This window comes from Galleria mellonella, unplaced genomic scaffold (genome assembly GCF_026898425.1).
Source record: "Galleria mellonella isolate WM207_F2 unplaced genomic scaffold, CSIRO_AGI_GalMel_v1 utg300, whole genome shotgun sequence".
In the NCBI taxonomy this organism is placed as follows: domain Eukaryota; kingdom Metazoa; phylum Arthropoda; class Insecta; order Lepidoptera; family Pyralidae; genus Galleria; species Galleria mellonella.
Window position 1 is genome coordinate 2,623,031 of NW_026442068.1, and position 25,830 is coordinate 2,648,860.

Below are 25,830 nucleotides of genomic sequence, written 5' to 3' on the forward strand. Positions count from 1 at the left end.
AATATTATACATAAAAGACAGACTAAAAAACTACCTGGCATTTATTTTTTCTATATGCAAAATACTACCATTGTTGTGTTAATAATTATTTAACATTTAATATACATATTTATAAACAATTAGGTTATTTATAAAACGTGCACGTTGATCAAGGCAAAAACTATGGACAGTTTTATAAATGTACTCGTATTATACATAAATACAATGTAATTTTAAATTTTAAATCTAAATGACAAGACGAAATAAATTATTTACAAACTAAAGTGATAGACGTATATTATTTTTCGCTTCAATCAAACATATACTAATAGCACAGTGTAAAGTATTTATACTGTGCTAATAGTATAGTGGGGGGAAGGGATATTTTTTTTTGATGGGTGAAAATGATATGGTAACCCCGCTTGCGCTAACGGGATACGCTGGCGGAGCACCAGTGAAGGGTAATAGATGAGAATGAAAACAGGCCAGTTAGCCCATCATGATGAATTCATCAGGAATTAACCATGATAGTTTCCAGGAAGAACCGCGAGGAGGTCGATTTGGTTGGGTATATTGCAAGCAATGGGATTCTCAGTCTCCATTACATAGTATTATATTATCTGTGCCATTACTAACAATCCCTTTCCCCCGGGGAAGATATTGTTAGTAATGCGGACTACCAGCCCCATTGCTAACAATTTACCCTATCAGGTCAAATATAGCACAGAGTGGAGACTGGTGTGAAGAACAATAAGAAATTAAATGAAAATATCTCACTGTCAACTGGGTCAATAGATAATGAATAAAGAAATGACGACTGATACAGACAGCTAATAATAGCAACGAACACCTCAATTTTTGTATTATCAATATAAAATGGTACTTCTTTTATCTCACTATTTCGATATTTTTTTTATTAAATTTTTAATAACTAAGTATACAAATAAAATAACGGGTGGGCACCGTTAATAAACATCATTGCATATAACCAAAGAGAAAAAAAGTTCTAAATTCAGCGAAATATTCCTAATTATATTATAAACCAAGTATAATTATTTTATATACAATTAGTGCTGTGTTGATCACATAGTAATTTTGTAATAGTTAAAGTCAATTACTTTGTTAAAAAAAATGCACAAAGAAAAAAGATACATGAAAAAAATCATTTCAATAATCACCTAATGAATCTTTCTCGTTCAGACAGCAGTTTTAACCAACTTCAAAAGAAGAGATGTTTAAAAAAACATAAAAACAACAGTTATAAATTGATTTAGAAAATTCCATAGAAATTTTAATAAAATCGATTCAGTAGTCTAGTTTAGTTTAAATCATCAGTCAAATATTGTATCCCACAAAAAACCGACTTCAAATATGATAAATCCTATTATTTAGATTTAAAAACTAAACTACTGACCAATTTTGATAACAATGATTTGAATAGTAGTAGTCTGTAACTAATCATATGTTTTCAAATAAAAAAAAATATTCCCAATCGGTTTACAACTGACAAAGTAATGAGGTAACAAACATAAAAAAAAGAAATACAGCCTAATAGAGAAACTGCTTCTTTCTAAAGTCGGTTGAAAGTTTGCCACAAACTGGTTTTACCACAATTGAAGTCGCTTTTTTTTATGGAACACAATTTCAAATTATTAATATTAAGCTATCACGATATTTGTCAACTCTTTTCATACTGCCATTCCTTTGTAGTCTCGTTAAGATGCATCGGTACAGGTTTTCAAAGGTGAGCGTCTCGCAGTGACCTCGCCTGAACATTATAGTAATTTTCGTCATAGATTAAAGTACCTCTCTGTACTAAGATCCACAATCTAGCTTTAAATTCTTTAAAAAAAAGGGCTAATAATGATGTCTATAAAATCTGCAAAGCGTACATAATGCTCCTAGTACTGCAGGTATGTATAGACTATTGCAGTAAAACATAAAGTTTTTTTTTTAATAAATGATAATGCAATGGTACCCGACCCACGCTATTGGTATACGCTGGCGAGGCACCAGTGAGTGACGATAGGTAAGAATAAAAAGGCAGGTCAGTTAGCCCATCGTGATGAATATACCAGGAATTCTGTACGATGGTTTACAGGGGTAAACACGGGGAGGTCGATCAGGTAGGGTATACTGTTATCAATGGGACTGGTAGTCCGCATTACTAGCAATCTCTTCCCGCTCACACATGATGGTCACCAAAGTGATCAAATGGTACTCTATAATGTTTATAGTACTGCTCGTATTTATACATAGGGTAACACTTTCCATTAGGAGGCTCTCAGTATATTTATTGCTATATCATAAAAAAATATAAGAAAACATCTGTACAAATTTCCATATTTATATTTTTGTATAGAGTAATAGAACAATCTCTGAAATTAGAGTCGTCTAATACCTTAATCCTTAGAAGAAGCAACCAGCAATATATGGAGAACGCAATATATACACAGTGTATTTTGTTACTTCCATGACATGCGACTTTATAGGTGACGGTTACCAACTGAAACAAGTAGGCCACTAAATCTGGCTTTTTCTGATTTCTTCTGTTAGAAATTCTTACTAATATTATAAATGTGAGAGTATTTTTTTACGTTTTGGCATCGTAATGGCTCCATATGGCATAAAGAATGATATAGCTTGCGATTTATCCTTGTCAATCAACATTTCGGTCATGCAAACGAAGACGCGGTAAAAACTATTAAAAAATAAAATGTTGTCGGAGCATTCACATTAATAGCAACTATTAAGTGTCAAGTAATAACATTTTTACCTTTTACGTTAATCAACGAATTATGTATTCAGTACAAGGAGGATAAGGTTCTTATCACAATACAGGTGCTATGACTTGCAAGTGAATAACGTCATTAACAGAGCGCAAGGACGATATAGCCAAGAAATATGTTTATTTTTTTATTATTTCTCCATTGTTTCATATACTATTACCACATATCATTTTTGTGTACACTCGATACAGACTGTAAAATAAAATCGTACGAATATATAATAAGTCACCTTAAAAGCGTTCATAACTTTAGTTTAACATCACAATTTCAATAACAATTTAAGGACTTTCAATGTTTCTGACGGATTATTTTCAAAAGTTCTTTCTAGCATACTAAAACGTTAACCGAGCAATAATATTCTTATTAAACTGCCATTGAAAATTCGAATTTTAATAGCAAAAATGTATTTGGTAAATTTTAAAGAAAATTACTTACTCGTAACAAAGTTTTTAGCGTTAAATTTATACACAACATATTTTATAATTAAAGTTTTAGTTCACTACTTTATAAACAATCAGAAATATTGAACAACTTCAACTTACCAGAGGAAGATTTTGTATAAAAGTCGATTGCTTGGGTACCTCTGTCCCATTCGTTTCTACCGTGAAGCAATTGTGTTTGCATAACTGTATTTCGGTTTGAAGGGTGGGATATGGCGTGAATTTACAGGGTACAGAGGAATAACACCTGAGTCCTCAGGAATGACAACGCATGGGGGGTATCATGGGCGAAACAGTATACTCTGTAATGTCCATGGTACTGCTCATGTCTATAGGCGACGATTACTACTTTCCATCAGGTGGGCCGTCAGCTTGTTTGCTATTCTAAGTTGTATAAAAAAAACTTCATTTTTTTATTGCCAGATTAGTACGGCATTACCACACTTCACTAAAATTATGAATGCTCCTAAGACCATATCATACTTTAATGAGGTTATTTACAACAACATTCAACTGCGATCTGAAAATCCCAAGATCAAAATCCAGCTTAATATCTGAACATTTCAAATTCACATTAATAAATTCTCACGAATATCTCCAGCGTAGTAAAATGTAATATTAAATTAATTAGTAAAATGTAATATTATTAATGTAATATATGTATGTCTTTATGTACAATGATAAAAAATCTTAACAAAGCCATCGTCACATATTTAAATAACTTTATTGTCCAAATGACAGTATAATACAAAAAGATGGAAGCACGTACAGCAGTAGTAATTTATAAGTGATTAGTTGCGCATGATTACCAGAAACATATTACATTAATATACCATATTCTTCAAGGACACAGTATGCATCAAGTATAGATCAATTTCTTTGGTTAAGACTCCTATTTTGTTTGTTTACAAATAACTAATAATATCAGTCGAATTTTGATATATGTAGTATCGTATTATAACCAGTGTTTTAAATTATTATATTAAAAGTTTGATAAACTATTAGAATTAAGAACTAGTGTACACACAGCAGAAACGCAACACTCTCATGAACAATCGAACTATATTTTTATCCATTCACTTACACTTGAAACTGATCCATTTACTAACTTTTTGCTTGATTCTGTCAAAGTTAAAGTTAAGTGAGGAAGGTGTGCGGCCCCCGATCACAAAGTTTACCTAATTTTTAGTAGCCAAGTTCTATTTTTGTTACTGTTTGTAATACTCTTCTATTTTAAGATTCAAAACACGATCATATACCTACTTTAAATTTTTTCACGTACAGTACTAAATAAAAGGAATTTGCAAGGAAGACAAAGCAAAACTAACGTGATCGAGCATAATAATTCTACTACCAAATAAAATATTAACTACGCTAACTGACTAACGCTGTCTTTATGTAAACATACTACTTAATTACTAATATCATCAACAGGTTAACGTAATGTTTTCCTCTTCCATTCATTTCTATCTGCATTATTTTTAGTATTCACTCCCTTTCTTATCTCTATTTTTCACGCATTATATTCGCCTTAAATTTTCTTTTTCACTTACAACTATCCACATTCATACTCAATACTTTCCTTATTGCACTCTCTTCATCTCTGCATATCATATCTTTTTTTTATAACACAGATAGCAAACGAGCATGCAGCTCACCTGATGGTAAGTGACTACCGCCACCTATGACAACCCGCAACATCAGTGGCATTTGCAGACATGTTGCCAGCCGTTTAAAAAAGAATATGCTTTTTTCTTGAAGATTATGATATCGTATCGGTTCGGGAATACTGCTGCTTAAATTTAATTCCAAAAAGTGGTTGTGCTGTTTTATATCTATACCAAAACAAACCATTCCTCCTTAACTTTTCTATTACTGAGTATTTTTAAACTGCCTCGTTATTAATCTTAGACATCCATTTCAAAATTCGCAGAACTAACATAAACTAATAATGTCGGCTCAAGAAGTACACGAATATCCCGATTCAGTGATGTCATTCATTATATCCATCACTGTAGAACAAATAATTATAGAACTCTTGGAATACTAATATAAAATTATTAACGTACGTAGTTATTAAATATTCCTGGAGAATTTCCCCACTGGTTATTTCCTGTTACACATCTAACACAATGTTTTCCTGGTCAATGTAGATGTTATTAAAACCAAATCACCAAATTCTTATAAGATTTAGGAGAAAGTTGTTGTATTATAAATATCACTATCGAAATAATAGTTTCTTTCTCATTAATCTAAATATCAAATGAATCAATGAGTCATAGGCTATCGTGTCCCACTGCTGGGCAAAGGCCTCTTTCAACTGCTTCCATCTTGCGTGATTATTGGTCAAGCCGTACCAGTCTTTATGGAACTGGTGAATCTAAAAATAGATAATTTTAAACGTTTGCGATGTTTACACATATTTTAAATAAACCTCTACATAATATTGGTGACAGTGTGAGGGTATCCGAAGAGACTTCGCAAACTGCCAAACGAAGACGCCGCTCACTTCATTCATGTCGTGACCACGACGTGGTGTAATCCACGTCAAAACGTCGGTAATAAAGAAGCAGGTATGTAGGTACTATTTATCTACAAAGGTTTTTTATCGCGTTAAGTGTCGAGTGTGTATTTAAAATCTAAAAATATTCATTGTAAGAAATTCGTGTAAATGAATCAACATACAGGCTAATAGAGGAGTAAATAGTTAAAAAAAATAAAAAATATTGAAAATGTCTAGTAAATACATACATACAAACAACAAATTGCATACAAACTAAAAACTTCTTTCTTTTTGTTAGGTACTTAAAACATTGTTCTGGATTGGCAAATATATTTATTGCGTAACATAAAAACACATATAGAGGGGAGGAGAGACCGTGCCCATCCTAGAATTTGCTGGTGCCCATCGCAGAATGCGAATGAAATTTCACAAAGACGTCTTAAATAATGTATATGTATGCTTTCGCCCAGAAAATAATTCTAAATTCGCCAATGACAATATCTCTTGATTTTTAAATTCGCTTTATAAAGTTTGTACTGAGTTTTATGTTTTAAACTCCAGTAATAAATATAGTTGTACGTAGACATTGTGACCTACTTGCTACTGCATTTTCTTCCACGATTGTTAACGCTATCGGCCAATATCTTTATGTAACTGGTACAAAGCGCGTAAGGTCTCAAAACACCAGTGTAATAATCGAAAAGTATTAAACTAATCGTAAATATTCCGATCATGTTTTGATTACACCATTATTTGAGGTTGGCGAAAGGCATCGGCTATCTGGAAATTGAATGTTACGAAAGTTGCGGCTTGTTATAACAAATTTTAAAAAATCATCTACTTCTTAACCCAATTCAAAAACGTTAAAATAAAATACAAATCTATTAAGTAATACTATACTACTATGTTTTTTTTTATACAACTTAGAATGGCAAACAAGCTGACGGTCCACCTGATGGAAAATGATAACCGTCGCCTATAGACATGAGCGGTACCATGGACATAACAGAATATACTGTTTCGCCCATGATACTCCCCGTGCGTTGCCATTCCTAAGGACTCAGGTGTTATTCCTCTGTACCCAGTAAATTCACGCCCACCCTTCAAACCGAAACACAGCCATGCAAATACAACTGCTTCACGGTTGAAACACAAATGGGATAGAGGTACTCACGCTATCGATTTTTGTACAAAGTCTCCCTCTGGTAATTTAGTTTGTAAAAAAAATGAAATAACATCTTATTTTGATAATATTCGTGAAGTTCTATTTCTCACTCAACATAGAATCAAACCCGGATCTCTTTAAAATAAAATATGATATCTTCTGGTAACGGCTTTAGTACTAAAGTTATTTCAAGCATACAAATATACTTACTGTAAACTTGAACGGAATCTTTCGACAAGCTAAAAACGTACTTTACAACTTTTAAGTACCTAATACCCAGAAGGATACACCTCAAATTACCTCTAAAACTTCTATCGTAAACGCTGTCTCGCTTGATGAATGTTCCAAAATTTACAACAGTCCCTAGTGTTATATAATATTTCATTACAACTAAACAGGTTTTATATTGGCTGTGCTCTATTATTTATTAAAACCAGTTATGCTATTCTCTAAATATTCGTACTTATTTCATACCTTAATTCACTTTCACCTCACCTACATTTTCACTTCATCTATATTTTATATTTACAAATCTAAAGTAAGTATCTAAGAATGATAGCACAGTTAACCCATTTCACTATACCTTAACGAAAAGGTACTGTCATCGATTTTACTTGTTTACAGAATATCAAATGTAAATCACACGTGAATCCGCCAGTGAAAACCGAGTTTACCTTTATGGAATAACACTGCCGTATTCGTACATGAATTGGAGCATAATAGCACAGTTACTAAAGCGTAACAAAAATGAGCTCACGATGTGTTATAAAAACTATTAGCAGAAATAAAGTTTCAAGTTCGTCAATTTGTATGAAAACAAACGTGTTACGTTTCTAATAAAGACTATGTCTATGGAGCAAGGCTTCAACTTCGGTCATTCAAATGTCATAAAAACCTGATACTCGTAACTGAAATTTTCCTAATATAATAAAATTGTAAATAGAAGTTGTTTGTACATAAGAGATATTTAAGGAAATATTGTATGAAGGATCTTGATAAGAGTAATACCTATTTTGGTTTTCCTACTTAAAAAATTCACGTGAATGAAGCAACGAGCAAACAACTAACTTTAAATATAATTTAGGAGACTCAATTTCAATGTCAGTTAGGTCATTTCAGAAAACAAACATTTCAAAATTGTCTCTGGTCAAGATGCTTTGATTTTTTATTAATGAGTGAAAGTGAAATGATATCCTCGCCTACACTATTGGTATACGTTGGCGGGGCACCAGCGATATCGTGACTCATCGTGACGAATTCACCAGGAATTACCCAGCAATGGTTTCCAAAGAGAACCGTGTGAAATTCGACCAGATGTATTGCGAATAATCCCTTTCGCTCTAAAAGCTATGGGTTCTGTTTAAAGAATGAATTGTCATTAAACAGGTTACAGTCATTTTTATTTTAAAAATGATAAAAAAAACCGATAAGAAAAAAGATCAGTGGAGACTCACACCTGTGGAGAGAAAGACCGACTCGAAGTATGTATATGTATACCTAGCCTAGTCTGATAACTAAGTAGGGAACTAATAATCTATACCTTCTTTTTTAATCTGTGAAAATAAAATAGTGGTTCTGCTTGCACTATTAGTATGCACGGGCGATCAGATTGATCCTATAGAAATTTCATCAAAATCGATTCAGTAGTTTAGATTCTAAATCAAAATAATTGGTTTTGTCATAATGGAAGGGATTTTATTTTTATTTTTGTGGAACAATATCTATTAAACATAATAGATATTGTTCTACAAAAATAAAACAATAGAGAAAAATCCAAGTACAGTATAATAAATTACAATGGTGATGATGATGGTATAAACGCAAAATGATATAAAGGTATATTGTCATTAAATTCAACTATTGACTAATATCAATTGCACAATTTCAAGCATTGTTGGGGCTACTATGGGAATTCATAGAAAGTCATGTTACACCTGCCAGCCTTTCAAATAATATCTATGGTGTAGGTGTACAAGAACGGGTCCAGCATTTCAAATACCTCTTGATATCCTTGAAAGTATATACAACACAATTACAGTTCACTGAACACCATCAATTATATGGGCTTGTAATTAAAGACATATGTTTCTGATGTTAAAAAAAACCCGGAATACATATTATAAATAGCTTTATCATTTAAATTAGGAAGTATCTAACATTATAAGTATCCTAATAATGATACTATGAAATAATTCAAAATAAAACGCTATGATGTTATTTTTAACAGTCCATTTATAATGTCAGCTGATATATACACAATCCCTACTGAAATACAAAATGAGGACGACCCGGTTAATTTTAAAACAGAAATGAAAAAATATCCTAAATTGTGCTATTATTCAATAGAGTTTTTTCATATGTACAAGATATATACAAAATAAATATAAAAATTTTATATTGATATTAGTCTCAAATTAGTTTATCAATCAATTTAGGATTCTCAAATTCAAAGATTTACAAATTCATTCGATGAATGAATAAATGGATCGATGGATGATATTTGTTACTCTTTCACGCAAAAACTACTGAACGGATTTGAATGAAATTTAGTACACGGGTAGGTTATATCCTAACTTAAAACATAGAATATTTTACATATTGATTAACGCGGGCAATGTCGCGGAATATAACTAGTTTATATTCAAACATTGGTAAATAATCTTACTTTTTATCAATCTTTTTACTAATAAAATTAAATTAAGAAAACACAATATCAGTAAGCACATAGGAAATATTTAAGGAAAATTTATACAAGAGATCTTAATAAGAACAATAGTCAAAACAATAAAGTAATAATAAAACTCTTCATTATCTAAGTAACTATAATTAACTCTAATTATAAAATTTTACTCTAATTGTAAAACTTTAATATATATAATATTAATTAATTATAATTAATTAATAATAATAATGTTTACATTTTCAAATGTCCTAAGGAATCTCACCTGCCTTGCTAACCTTTGATATGACCAATTAACAAAGATAACGTTCTACGCGACTTCAAGGTGATTTCATACAATCGAGGGGCTTCATTCAAGCTATTTCACACAATTTACTTGCCCGATTCTGATAAAAAAAATCTTGTTTGGATTAATGCATAGTCAGATATAATAGTAAAATGTCAGTATTTCTGCACACGTTAAAATATTATATGTCTACAAGGCGGACTTAATACCTGATGGCATTCTCTACCAGTCAACCATCACATTAAACAGAAAGAGAATGTTCAAGAAGGGACTTTTTGAAGGAAAATTTGATTAGGGACTTTTTGATATCAATAGGCAGTGCATTCCAAAGGTTAATGACTGAGATGGTAAAAGATATATATAGTATTTATATTCCCAAAGAGGGTTGACGTCAGGCAGGTGGTCGGTCGTAAAACTAAAAACCAAATCTTTTTGTAATATGGATAAATCCATATTACGCCGACCCCAAATAATTGGGATAAGGGTAGGAAGATGATGATGATCTATATAACACATATTATTATGATTTTGTCTACATATGATTATAAATTTCTGTATATGTTAATTGTGAATGGTGTCTATATACTAGTAGTAAATTTTAATAGGTATGTACAATAATTTAAACTAATAGAATAATAAATTTACTATAATATCAGTTACCTACCTGAGTAGCTTTTGCTATAAGTACTAATTTATTATAATGAGGAATCACACATCAATAAATAAATAAATAATCACACAAATGATTATTTATTTATTTATTTAGGTTCACCAACAATTGTTTTCACAAAATAATGTAAATATATATACAATTATGGTGCTTAGAACTAAGTGTAACAGTTTTTTATAGGCAAACACAGCATATATTGATACATTTATAATAATAAGTATAGAGAAATATAGATAGCTTACAACTATTATTAAATGCTTAACAACTAACAACTAAAGCCACCATATCCACAAGCAGATCCAGCAGCACGACCCATTTTATATATTTATAGATATTTCGTACAAAAGCAATTGGACTATCAAAATTAATATCGACCTGGTCATTGCAGCTATATATAGTTTTACACAACCTTACTATTGGAGAATTACTACCCAGAACAGTTCTTCTAAATGGAGGTATTAGCGGAGTTATAGGTTCACGAGGTAATCACTCATAATAATGTCTACAACTACTCAAAAGATTTGAAAAGAAAATATATTAATAGAACCCTACAGAATCCTTGAATATACGTTTCGTAAAAACATTAATTAGAACTGGAAATAAAGGAGAAAACAAATATAATAAAAAATAAGAATTCATTATGAATAATATAGTTACGTATTTCTAATAAAAAATCTGTACCTACCCTTTTTAATAAAATTAGTATTGAACCATATGTACAGTATACCTTTTTCAATACGAGCAAAGATATTACGTAACAGATGCAAAATAAAAATTACATTCGAATTAACTTCCCCCTTTTTAAGACAATTAAAAATAATCTGTTAAATTATAAAATCGCTCAAGGTCTCATACTCGTATATTCGCAGCGGAATGATTTTATGATAATTAATTAATTATAGGTATTATATAAGCAGGCAGGTATAACTCATTGTTCTTACCAAATACGAACCCTTTACCTCTCTTAACATTAATCCTTCATAACCACAAACAGCCTATGAGTGTGAAACAAAACATGTACTCGTCATAAAGCGCCCATTACACGATCAATTCCATCTGTCTAGAATGTAATTATTATTTTTAACCGCCTTCAAAAAGTTCTTAATTAGGTTGTATTTTGTTTTTTTTTTTTTAATTCATTACCTCATATCTCCGCCATTTATAAACCTATTGAAAAAAATGAAGTCGGTGTTTTTTTTTATGAAACAAAAAAGAATTTTTAAATGTATTAAATTTTATGTTTTTGTGTTAATTGCCTGTGTCCAGTTAATATATAAATGAATAATATAGTTATAACATAGCAATGTTAACAAGGTGTCGAGCCACTTGGATTAAATATGATAATCGTCGGTTAAAAATGTGACTATATCTTGAAAATTACAGACTATATGTGTTATTCCGTGATATAAAAGACCCAGGCAAGTCACAAAATATTGTAAGACCAGACAAAATGTTTCTGATCGAATGACTATCGTATCTCAGCTGAAAAATTGTTTTTATTATATTCGTATATTTATTTGAAGTTTGTTCAATTATTTTTATCTATATGTCTTAACTAATATGAAGAACATATTTTCTCTTAATTGTGTGCAGAGTAAACACTACGGAATAGAATAAAGATTATTGTATTAATGTGTAAGTATTAAATTACAAAAAAACTAACTGACTAAACTTATGGAAAATAGTGATTATTATCTCAAAATATGGAAAATCTCATAGACAACATGGAATACACTTTTTTTTATTTATAACTTTATTGAGCAAATGGAAATATAGTACAAAAGGCGGACTTAATGCTAGTAGCATTCTCTTCCACTCAACCTTCGGGATGAACAGTGAATCACGCGACACTTCATTATCAGAATAGGTAATGTTAATAACAGGTATTCTTACCAAGCACGGTATGCATTTTTGCGTTATTATTTCTGAGGATTAGGATGTTATGACGTCATAATTTGTAATTTCACTACCATATATCAATCACTTAATTTCTTTTACTCTTTTTTTTTTACATAATATCTCCAGATATTTTGACATTAGTTCCGGTAACACTGTTCATGACTGACGGAAATGAATGATCATGTAATATGTGCTTAAGTGACGTGAGATTAAAATTGAGTTAGATGAACCTACCGTCAAGTGTTTTGGGTTTACTGTAATCTCTCAAAGAGCCATGAAACATGTTATTTAGTAATTTTTGTATATAAAATAAATCCGTAAAACTTGGATGGGGAGTAGAGTAATTTTATATATTTTAATAAGTAAATACCTTTAGAAGTAGTTAATTTTAAACTTTCGCGTTATTTAGACATATTTTAAATTTATAATTGGGATTTCAACGTGGTATAATCCACGCCAAAACTTCGGCAGTAAAAATAGAGTATATAGGTACTATTCACCTGTAATCGCGCGAATTAAATCCCGACCGTGAATTTAAAATACCTTTAGAAGTAATTGACAATGTCAATTTATTCAAAATGTATGGTCACGGCAACTCTATTCATACAGACCTTGCCACAGAAACAGCTAGTATTTTGTACCATTCATACATAAAACTATTATGCAATTTATGAAGATAAATTGGGCAAGTGAACTCTAATATTTTTTTCGTTTATAAATTGCAGTTACTGCAGTATTTCGTATCCATATCAAATTTTATCGATATTAGAACTTAAGATAAAGAGTTTTAAAAGTACCCAACTAATAATTGCTAAGTACCTTACTAATTATAAATTATTTCTTCTAATTGGTAAAAAACAAAAAAAATAACCATAAATAATAATAATTGGTCATTTAAGTTATTATTATTGGTTTAATATTTGCATTCATTGAGAAACTAAACTGCTTTTCTTGACAGTTAATCAATAGACGAAATCAAACAAATAGACAATTAAATATGGATCACACAATGGATTTGTAATAAGGAAACTTCGAATATTAATTCCAATCTATCAAAAATTCCCAGTAATGGCAGTACAAGAGGTGTTTTGCGATATCATGGACGTCACAGTATTCTGTATATTTGTTTGTGTTACTAAATTGGAAAAAAAAATTATCAGTACAAAAATTGTTATAAGTATACTAAGCAAAAATTTATTTATTGTTATTTTTAATTATAATAACAATTATAAAGTTATCTATTCACATATATGTATATTATATTCATACTTGTTTTAAGTAACACGCAATTGAGGTAATTAGAACAAAAAAGAAAAGAAATCGTAATAAGCTAATGAACCATTCATAAAATACTCACCTAATGTAATATATAGTACAATAAAAAAATTATAACACGCATCAATACACCCATACACAACACGTGAGATCATTAACATACGAGTATTGTTACTCTCACTGTGAGATATTTACAATCACCAGCTTCCAATAGGCAATTACCGTTCACGATGTTCGATCATTAACAGATCGTAACATTGGATAAACATTATTTAAATCGACAATTTACAACAACCATTTACAATTCAGGCGAAAAGTACTGCACATATCACTCGGACCCATATTTGTAAATAAACGGTAGCACACTGTTTGAATGTTTGTTTATAAACTCGACGCACGCCAGTGTACCAATAAAAAGTGTGGAAAAGCAGGCGTAACGTTCGAGTTGTGAAGAGAGACTGGCGTGCGAATCGTGAACGTGTACTCCAGGCGAGGTGGATTAAACTAAGTACAGTTTTTAATCCATTTTTATGGCATGTATACATCAAGTATTGTAAGAGGAAATATAATTATACAATCTATTTTATGTCATATATAAATATTGTCAGAGTATTAAACCGAATCTCTTCTATCAAAGTAATAAAAAGTATAACACTCATACTAACTCTTTCAAATCATTCAGTAAATAGAGAGCTTGCTTTTCATTTTTTAATTTATTAAATTTAAATAAATATATTATATTTAAATTTATTAAATTATTATTTGTTTTGTACCTACATACGTGCACATTAGAATTACCTGCATTTAAACCGCAGATAAAAAAACAGTACCAACAAAATGTTACAGGTAAAAAAGAACAAAATAATGATAAATTAAATCTTCAAAGAAGCAACAAGTTTATTTCAGTATTATTCACCACAAAATTAACAAGTTATGACGAAAACTTAGCATTAATACTTAGTGTTTATCTATATTCATGCCAATTACTTAAATATTTATATATGTTGACACCTTAACGTTTATAATATTAAACTGCAAGTACTTCACTCCATCTCCCATTAAAGTACTTCGCCCAGATCCTATGCGATTCTCCACGTCTGAATACTTTTATGTGCTTAAATATTTTTAAACAATCAATACATAGTCTAATAGAAAGAGCAAATATAATAATTACAAAAAATATTTACAAAAATGAACACTATCAAAATTCAGAAATGTATAACTTTTTATATAGGTGACGTTTACCGGAACGATTTTATAAAAGATTAAAGACTATTATATTTTTATATTTTATTCTGTGTTCCTCGGAAAAAGTTGACTCAGAATCTTAGCAATTATCTAATTTTTCTACTAACTATATTTTCTTCGACTCTATATAATATTAAAAAAAATTTGATTATGAAGTAATTATATGTATGAAAATACAAATGTAATCAATATACACATGTACAAGTACAGTAGATAGATACATAAAGATCTGTGATATAACCATCAAAATTATTGGTGACTGCAGATTAACATACATTAACCAATAGTTAATTATTGGATATGTCGGTCACTTTACATATAATGAACAATCAACTCCGCATCATTGACATATATTGATTCAGATCGGAATTAATGCAGCTATTGTTCTTCTCTATTCCAGACACTCTGCATATGTTAAATTTTATGACAATTAATTTTATTGTACCATTGAGGCGTCAAAAGGTAATAAACAAGTACGTTCACATTTACATATTAATAAAGATGTGAAAATTGAAATATAATAGAGTAAATTGCGAAAACAGCTATCTTAATTGACCACTATTTAAAACGAAGGAACTCGCTGGAAAGAAATTGTCGATAATATAAACGGGGGACATTTTGATAGCAAAAGGGAATAGCTATCTGAGAGTGACGAAGGCAACGAGTGGAGCGGCCGAGGACTGTTAGAATATTCATGGTATGCTAACGAATGTAGAACGATAACAAGGTTCCACGAGGAATCAGGAAGAGTCGCAATAGTTTTCATGAATCTCAATTTGCTGTTGTTTATTTCATCACAATATAATATTGTTATCGGGCTATTATCTTTCTACCTGAAAAATTTAATATTAAGAAAAGAACAATATTATTTACCATGAAATACAGAGTTAACATATTTATTGCCAGAAAGAAGTAATAATTTTGCAAGTCACTCTTCGAAAGTATGTAGAGTCTGAAATTTTTGTGAAACATGTAGCTAAATTTTAATAAATTGAAAATACGTATTTTTTAAACAGTTTGGTATTATAACACAAGTTAAAATATTTTTTTTACCTGAAAACTGAAGAAAAGAATGTAGTATTTTTTTGTAGCACTTGTGTAAAGAAAAGATTTTTTCGAGTGTACACATGTATGTGTATATCATTTACCAAAATTTAAAAGTTACAGATGTATGACATGTGGACTTCAACTTCTGGTCAAAATTATCAATAATTTATATTTTTCCAATGATCATATGTATTTATATCCATTTGTAAATTCACTTATAGTATTAGGTTATAACAAAAATGTACATAAGCGGACTAATCACTTAAAGAGATCCTATTATTGGGTATATATTTAGTGAAGTCATTTTTCCAGGTCTCTGTTCCTGTTTGTTCATACTTCATTTTTTAGATTCACATTTGTATCTTTATTATTCACACATTTCAACTTGCCTCACTCTATTCATCTTCGTCATACCCGAACCCTTTTATTTTTACTCATATTCTTGATCTTACAAATGTTAGACATTATTTGCCTTTCTGTATGTTTATATGCATGTCACACGTTATGAAACATTTTCATTAGCATTATTTGTATATACAATAATACTGCTCTAATTAGCGACTTCTTTCACATGAATCAATACATAAATTAGTTAGGATGCAGAATTACTGTGTACCAAATATTTAATTTATTCCTTTCAGTTACAATTCAGATTTTACGTAAAATTGTAACAAATATCCATCCACCCATCCACACTCACAAACTTTCGCATTTATAATAGGATTATACAGGTAATACAAATCTTAATTCAGTAAACGGGTAGATTCAAAAGTAGGTAAAGTTTACGTTTTACATACATTAATGTACTTTATAGATATATAAAACAAGGGCGTTAATTTTCTGTTGTTACTAATTAATATTCATAGAAACGTACCAGGGGGTTATTTTTAAGTTGATAATTAATAAATTAAATAATTTATAACCGTACTCTGTTTAATATAATAGACATGATTATGCATATAACTAATTATACAAGTACTATTTTTGTAAGTCAAATTAGGTAAGCTATTTCGCTGAACAATAGTGTATATTAACGCCCGTGGAATACTAGGCCCTATTAAACTATGTTATTATACTTTTTCAACTACCCAACGAATTAATATTAATGTAAATTAAATTGGGAGATCTTTTTATACGATAAAAAAAAATTAACACATAACTGTAGCAGTTTGTTAATTCATTTCACGATGAACTTTTAATTCTTATTATACTGTTTTAAATTTTGTAAGTCCATTATTTTATTTTATTTTTTATTAATAGAATATGGGGTTGAAAAACAGCAAAATATTTTGAGTATCTAATACTAGCTGTTTCCCACGGCTTTGCTCACATGATATAGTATATATATCTGTCCTATGTGTAACCTACAGTTTGTCAAACTTTATTCAAATCTACCTATATTTCTTTTTTTTTTTTACACCACTAAAGTTGCAAACAAACATACTGTCCTATAATTAATGATAGTAAGCGGTTACTGTAGCCTATGACCGCCTACAATACCAAAGGCATTACTTGCGCCTTGCTAACTCCGAAGAAACCTCTTTACCCCTTTTTTGAAGAACTCCATGCAGTTGTCTCTTGGAAAAACCTAGACAGGGAGCTCATTCCATAACCTGAGCGTTCGTGGGAGAAAACATCTGAAACCGCGCTATACGCGACCATTTAGCCTCTAAGATATGAGGGTGAACTCCCTATCGATGGCGAGCTTTCTTTTGTTTTAATGGGTGAAAATTGAATAGCAACCTCGCCTGGGCTATTGGTATACACTGGCGGTGCACCAATAATAGATGATAGGTCAGAATGAAAGCAGGTCAGTCGGCCCATAGTAAAGAATTTAACAAGAAGTAACCACTTTGATTTCCAAGGGGAACCGCGTGGAAGTCGACCTGATAAAGTATATTGCTAGCAATAGAACTGTTAGAACACATTACTAATAATCTCTTTCCTCCCGTCGATGGCGAGCTGTACGATGGTAGAAAGTGGCCGTAGGTATCATATTGAACAATTCCTCTGAGCACAGTCCGTTGTACAATCTTCATTCAAGGATAGATTGCTCCCTTAAAACGATGTTAATAATCTCAATTTCAGCGTCATACATCTACTGTACACGTGTTGAAACTATGTTACTACAAAACCCTATAACATACAACACAACAACATTATCGGGGAGAACTAATTTACTAGTTTCAAAAGCCAATTAATTTTATGATACCAACGTCTGCAAATCTCATATTTTAATCTAGTACTTATCTATTTATGTTTACTCGCCATACATATTTACTTATAATTCATACATGTATGCGTGTATATGTAAATAGTTCTCGATCATCTATGTTACTAATATTATAAATTTAAAGATATGGTCCCGGTATTGGATAGATTACCCCTTCCTTTCCCTTGCTTGTCGTAAGAGGCGACTAAGGCAACTTAATGGTAGAGGGATGGGCAGTAACGTCTCTCTTAAAGCCTAGCTACGGCAATCCGCATGCCAAGCGTAGCAACTACTGGCAAACTCCCCTTATGAGGAATGCTCAAGCCATCGCCAAGGCCTGGTTACGATTGCCAATCCATGTGCCAAACTTTTGGCAACCCCCCCCCCCCCCCCTCATAGAGATGGCCTATACTCAGCAGTGGACAGATAAAACCTGATAAGATGATGAAAGGTGATAGATAGATAGATAAGTGCTTTTTATTGTTTCCTCTAAAAGATTACAGAAGTAAACTTATTATAGATACATACAATTACAAGAAACGTCGCACTGAGATAACAATGGGCGGTCTTATCGCTAATAGCGATCTCGTGAGTTTGTTTGTACCTCTTAGCGATTCGAGGGTCCAATTCTTTTAATCGTTATGAAACTTGGCATACATGTAGTACTTACCTATTTGAGATATAGAAGAACATAATAAGTTCTTATTCCAGTCAATCAAAATATGTTGATCACGCGCAATAAAAAAATTACACTAACTAGGTACCAAAACAGTTTTTTTTAATGGATGTTAATGGAATGGTAACCTAGCCTGCCCTGTCGGTATACACTGACGAGGCATCAGTGAGGGATGATTGGTGAGGATGAAAAGGCAGATCAATTAGCCCATCCTGACTAATTCAACAATAAATTAGTCACGATGGTTTCCAGGGGGAACCGCGTGAAAGTCGACCTGATAGAAGAGTGTATTGATAGCAATAGGGGCTAAGCTCTTAATTACTAACAATCTCTTCTCCCCACCAAAATGGTTTATTAAATACCTACTTTCTTAACAGATAATCATATATTATTATATTACACATAGTATTATATTTATCTGTAAACTATTTAATAATTAGCAATAGATAGATCGTACCTAGAACTCGGTACAAGCCTACACAGGTACAGATTATAAAAAGTGTAGTGTATTACAACACTATAAGTGTAAATATACATTAATGATCACACTTGCACACACTACATTGCAGTGTAAAAAACCACCAGTGGTCTAATGACAATTCGGAACGTATTGCTCTATCTACCCGTGAGTATTGAACGACTGGTAAGAAAATATGTTACCTTTTTATCTATACTGTATAGAGTAATAACAACTACCTAGTGACATATAAATAGCGAAATAATCAAGTCTCGCACAACTACAACTTAACCTACAATTTCCAAGTGAAAGGAACTTGGGCGCAGGTACATACCTTTATCGAGTCTTAAACATTGCAGCATTGATATAAATTCAATGAAATCTATTTTTAGCAAAATGTAATAAATACGTTGAAACACGTAAAGATATCTATCCTTACTAATATTATAAATGTGAAAGTGAATTCAATCAATCAATCAATCAATGTTCGTTTGCACCTTAAATGCTTAGCTAATCACTATGAAATTTGGTATACACGTACTGTATAATATGGTGAAGGACAGTTAGTGTAAGAACATATCTCGGTTACGCGGACAAAGTCGCGTGTAAAAACTAGTAAATAAAAGGTTTAGTGATGTTCTGGATCCGTGTTACTCACTTCTTAAGAATTCCCCAACCAATCTATTAGATCTTATTAATTGATGATAATAAAATTTAAAATAATTTTCAAAATGGTGATTAAACAATAGAAAACTGCATTTCATCCTGGAAATGTAGTATGAGGCAAGAAAACACTATACAATAAAGAAAAAGAAACCTCTCAATAAATGCTACATATATAAAATCTATAGATACTGTCTCCTATTGGGTTCGCAAGGTTGACTGTAAGAAATCCTTTCAAGGAATAAATCTGCTTTTGTACATCTTCATTAAAACCTACTTGTAATATCTATATTAGAAATAAATGTGCCAAAGCAATTACACAAATAAATAAAATATTACACTAAGTCAAGTAAGTAAGTGGCAATGGGCTGGTCACATAACTCGAAGAACCGATAACCGATGAGGAAGAAATATTCTTAAGAGGCTATCAGCAACGACCACGCAGTGTAATATGACCCCCCACTAGACGAATTGACGATCTCGAATGCATTACAGATAGTCAGTGGAAGTAAGTGGCTCAAGACCGTTCCTTATGGCAGTCTATAGAGGAGGTCTATGATCAGTAGTGGACAGATAATGGCTGATATGATGATGACGAAGCGAATTAACAGCAGGCTAATATACTCCTTACACAAGGGGAGACCCGGTCTCCAGTGGTGTGAATATAAATATTATTAATGATAACAAAATCAAAATTATTTGTATGAGTAATTTCCTTAAAACCTGTTTAGTTGTGACTCCTATGTAGGTACTTTCTTGGTGTAAATTCCTCATGATAATGTCAAGATACGTCAGTGGATACTTAGTCATTAGTCCAATCAATACGGGTATTCCCAGCAAGCCGTGAAATCAAATATATTGTTTTGCATTTATATTTGTATCAGGCGTTTCGTAACTTAGAACGGGTATAATTGAACTTTAAAATGACTACAGACTAGATCACAAGTATGCCTCTATAGACTGAGCGTCAAATGTCAGAAACGCTATAAAAACAATCAACTAACTATTAACTAACGCAATTTTTTTGTACGAAAATCTAAAAGTATAGTATTCATAATATACCTATGACATATATGACAGTTTATGTGATAAAAGCAACTAATTACAATTTTAACGCAATTTATACCAGATCACTTAAACTTAAGTTATAATAATCGAAAATAAGGCCCTTTTTAAAAATATCTGGTCGTTTTTGTCAACACTCTATCTGAATGTTGTTTTTTTTTTTTTATATAAAAAAAGGCATTTATAGGATTAGTGTAAAGATAAATTCTAAACATTTCAATTCCAAAAATGAGATTGTCTATCCTCTCAAATTAATATTAATAATGGTTTCATATTGTTCTGATAGATTCACATTAGTGTAACTTGCCAATGCAAACTATTGCAAACCGATACTAAATTTAACCTAATTCCTAATTATTATTTAATAAGTGCAGTAATTGGTATTGAAAAAAATACATTCAAGAATAGACCTGCTGATATAGACCTTTACAAACATAAGTTTCTTAAAATAAATGTAAGGTAAAAGTTATTGGTACACATTAATATGTTGTCGCGAACAATGTCATCACACGAATAAGACGAGACTTGTTGAAAGTGGGTCATTGGGCGACGACAAAGGGTAGCACATTTGATATTCTGTTACAACTCTTTGGTAACTTTCTAAATAAGCAAGTGCATGTTAAGTTACCTATATTTATTTGATATAAAGTTTTTCTGAAAGTAGTATTAAAAGAAGACGATTTTATTTTGTGTGTGTGTGTGTGTAAATGTATGTATATAATGCTGCATGAATTCTAAACCTGTTATTGTGATTTATTTAATAATATATAAAGTTCCTTTACATTTCACACTAAACGTTCCTTTATATTAGTGTCATAGCCATTACTCGCAATTAATTTAAAAAATTATGTATACAGAAATATTATAATTTTATGCCAATGATATGATGATTAACTATATATTACATTTACATTAAAAATAAACTAATAAGTAGATATTGTTTTAAAAACAAAAAAAAGTGGCAAAACTAATTATTTTAAATTAGAACCAAGCTCTCGAATGGATATCGATCAATTTTCTATGGGACCAATCTGAAAGTTTTTTTTTTTTTCAAATAAAAAAAAATTATCCTAATCAACTTATAAATGATAAACTTCTAAGGTACTAAATAAATACAACCGAATTGAAACATCTTCCTTTTTTAATGTGGGTTAGGTAGATAGATATTTAGTCATTATACAAATACTTTTATGAACCAAATACGAAACGCTACTGTATGACTTTGACATACATTTGACAAAATAACAACAACTGTCATTGTCATTGTCAAGTCAGAGTTATCAATTGTCAAACGACAACGTGAGAAAATTTATTTATTTTTATTTTTTCTCTTTAACATTTATACATTATTTACGTTATTTAAACAATTTTTATGACTTCATGCTGTTGTAATAAAAAGTAATATACAATGACTGCTGAAGTAGCAACTCGTTCTAAAGATTGTACGCCGTGCAGACTATTCGGAGCCGCTGGTTTGGTGGGTATTGGCGGATATTTAGCAAATGCTGCGTGGAAAAACAAAACATTTGCCGGGAAATACACTGTCTCAATTCTTTCCTTTGGTAAGTAGGCGTTACCCAAAGTATTAAGGATTATAAGTAGGTTACACAGTGAGTATCTACGTAAAAGTTTTTTATTAGGCACTATAGTAAAACATGATACAATAATAGTTACATAAATTTACCAGAAGACCTGTAGCACTTATGTTTCTAATAGTGCATTTCTATAGGTTACCACTTCCAAATTCATCCAATAAATCATTATAAATAAGTCAAATAATAAATCAAGTATTTTGAATGTGTCCAAGTAATTTGGAACATGTGTTCAAAACTGTTTATTAAAGTGTTCCTATTTTTATATAAAGTATGAACACTCTTAATCCCATAAATAAATATCTGGGTGAAACTAATGTAAATAATTGTAATACATTACTATAATTCTAAACTTGAGTAGGTATTCTAGAAATAACCTAGTAAACAATTGGTTACCCGTACTGCCACCTACTAAGACCATTTTTTCTCATTAAGATTATCTTTATATCTAATTATCTAGAAGAAAATTTAGAAGAAAAATTATCTTTATATCTAATTATCTTTATATTATATTATCTCAATTAATACATATTTAGAAAAATATTAGAATGAATTGAGCAGTTTTAAAAATTGAGCATACAAACTTCATATGGGATTTTTGTATATTATATTATATATACTATATTATTATAAAATCTAGATATTATAGATTTTTTTTAATACTTGCAAAATATTTGAAATAAAATATTCAAGTCTAAATAATGCCTTTCTTCTGTTACAGGTTTCATCTGGCTTGGTATACAAAGATATAAACAGGCATTCCCTTTTAACAAAAAGGAAACTCAGAGTTAAATGATTAAAAACAACTCTTATTAGTAAAAAGTATATACTGTTAAGTATATTACATATATTCTGAAATATGTGATAATATATCATTAAGTCTTCAATGTAATAATAAAACATAAATGTATATCAACATGTGACCATTGTCACACCTTTTTGTTATATAATATTTATGAAAGGAGTGGAATGAAAGTTAAATATTTGAAAGCTATCAAAACCATACATGAACACAAAAAGTATTGAATGTTACTGGCAAAGCACATAAAAAAAATATAAATAAGTATTGAAATAATTTTTTTAGAATTTCGACCAGAGACAATTACTGGTAGGTAGATATAAATATGTAATATGCATAGTAGTATTTTGATGTGAATAATAAAGTTGATAAAATAATTCTAGTTGAAAGATATTAAATTCCTATTGCTCTTGTATAAAGACTATGATACTTATATTTATAAATAGACTAGTAGAATAGTGGATTAACATTTCTAATATAAAATTAGTTAAAAAATAAACTAGTCTTATAATTTATAGTTAATAAATATATTATATGTATCTATGTTTGGTTATTGTTCATAAATATCATAAAACCTCCTTTATTTAGTTTAATGTGATTTGTGGTTTATTAAAATAATAGGTAAATATATTAGATTTTTGATAGATTGGAAATATGTATTTGGGTACTAGTATAGTATTATATTATCTGTGATTCGGGTATTTCTAAAAATGTTAAAAAAAATAGCACAGCGCCATCTGGAGACTTTTGAATAATACAATATTCAAAGTTATCGACACCTTAGAATGCCATTTCGTACTACTTTTAAATACGTTATTGCTCTTATAGATGGCGCTGACCATTTGGATAGTTGATGACTCAAATGTATACGTATTTATATTTTTATCAATTTATTAGCTCATATATAAGACTAGTAGCCCGATTAAAAATATCCCATAATATGTAGATAAGTAAATTAAAACGTCAATGTTCAAGTACATATCCTTACGACGTCACTTGATTTTTTATTTATTTTTTTATTTTGGAGAGTGATAATTTTATCATTATTGCATAAAAATATGCAATAATATTGATATCCCATGATCATACCAATTTGGTAATATCTGCACTGTCTTATTTATATTAGTTAGGTATACTTTAGTAATATTTCTATATTATTGTGTTTGTATACGACAATTTTCACTTTACAGGTTGAACACCAGCTTAAAAGTTTATAATGTTCATGATATATTCATAATTGTGTTGGAATTCAGTATTGTATTGGAATAATGTAATTGTAAAACATTTATAATTAAATTTTCTCAGTTATCGCTCCAAAATGTGATATCTTTGATAACTATTGTCGAAATTTCTCGAAAAAATAATAATAACTCAAGACAAGATTTGATTGATGATGAAATTTGAATTCATTCAGTGATTATTGAGTTCTTGATTCTTGATTTTATTACTAACATAATAAAATTATAACAATCTGTAACATGAAAGGTATTTAAGCGAAATTAATATGAGAGCTCTTAATAAGACCAATAAACGCCTAAAACATAATAATGTATTTATATTTGAAAATTTAAAAAATCTTTTTTTTTATCTGAAACAATATATTTACGGTTTGGTCTTAGAGTAGTTTTATCAAAATCGATCCAGTAGTTTTTAAAACTAAATAACTTATTTTGCCAGAATTGAAGTCGGTTTTTTTTTTTTTGTAGAAAGCAATCTTAGTTATAGAAGAAGTCTATTTTATTAATTTTTTATTTTCCTACTTATTGAATCCAAATGTACAAATATAACAGGCAAGAAGCTAGTCAAAAAGCTATCAATCGATCACCCCCAGTATGTATTATGGTAACACGCGTAATCTTCTATTGCATGTTTAGAATTCTGAAGACGCATGGCCAATAAGTAAACCACGACAGTCTATCAATCAATATTAACGTAATTGCAATAACATCGAATACTGCTTTGTGTCTGAATTTAGCCAAGGCCGTTTGACATAAGTCAACAGGAAATGCATGTTTACGTAATCTAATACTATCTATTAATAGATTCGTACAACTCTTAATTGAATAATGACGTAAATATTGTATACTCTCTACAATGGAAATTTTTTTTTTTTTAAATTAACAGATATGTTTTGAACGTACAAATATAGGACAAAACAAGCATGTGAATAGAATATATGCGGGGGAAAGGGATTGTTAGCAATGGAGTTTGACATCCCCATTGCAAGCAATATGCCTTATTAGATCGACCTCCACGTGGTTCCCCCTGGAAACCATCGTGAACAATTCTTGTTGAATTCATCACGATGGGCTAACTGACCTGCTTCATCCTCACCTATCATCCTTCACTGGTGCCCCGCCGGTGTACACCGATAGCGCGGATGGG

The 25,830-nt window shown here is 30.4% G+C and overlaps 1 protein-coding gene and 1 long non-coding RNA gene across 2 annotated transcripts in view; one reads left to right on the forward strand and one right to left on the reverse strand.

Annotated features, from left to right (window-relative positions):
* The window catches only part of LOC116413135 (venom dipeptidyl peptidase 4), a 55,697-nt gene extending 41,536 nt beyond the window's left edge, over positions 1 to 14,161 (reverse strand). The window contains exon 1 of the mRNA XM_052895594.1: positions 13,769 to 14,161. The gene's annotated coding sequence lies outside the window, so the exon portion shown is untranslated. The remainder of the gene's footprint in view (positions 1 to 13,768) is intronic.
* An 8,158-nt stretch (positions 14,162 to 22,319) lies between these two features.
* LOC128200856 (uncharacterized) lies at positions 22,320 to 23,538 on the forward strand. The gene is made up of 2 exons (XR_008252920.1): positions 22,320 to 22,616; positions 23,368 to 23,538. It is a non-coding gene; the product is annotated as an uncharacterized LOC128200856 (long non-coding RNA).
* Positions 23,539 to 25,830: the final 2,292 nt, after the last annotated feature.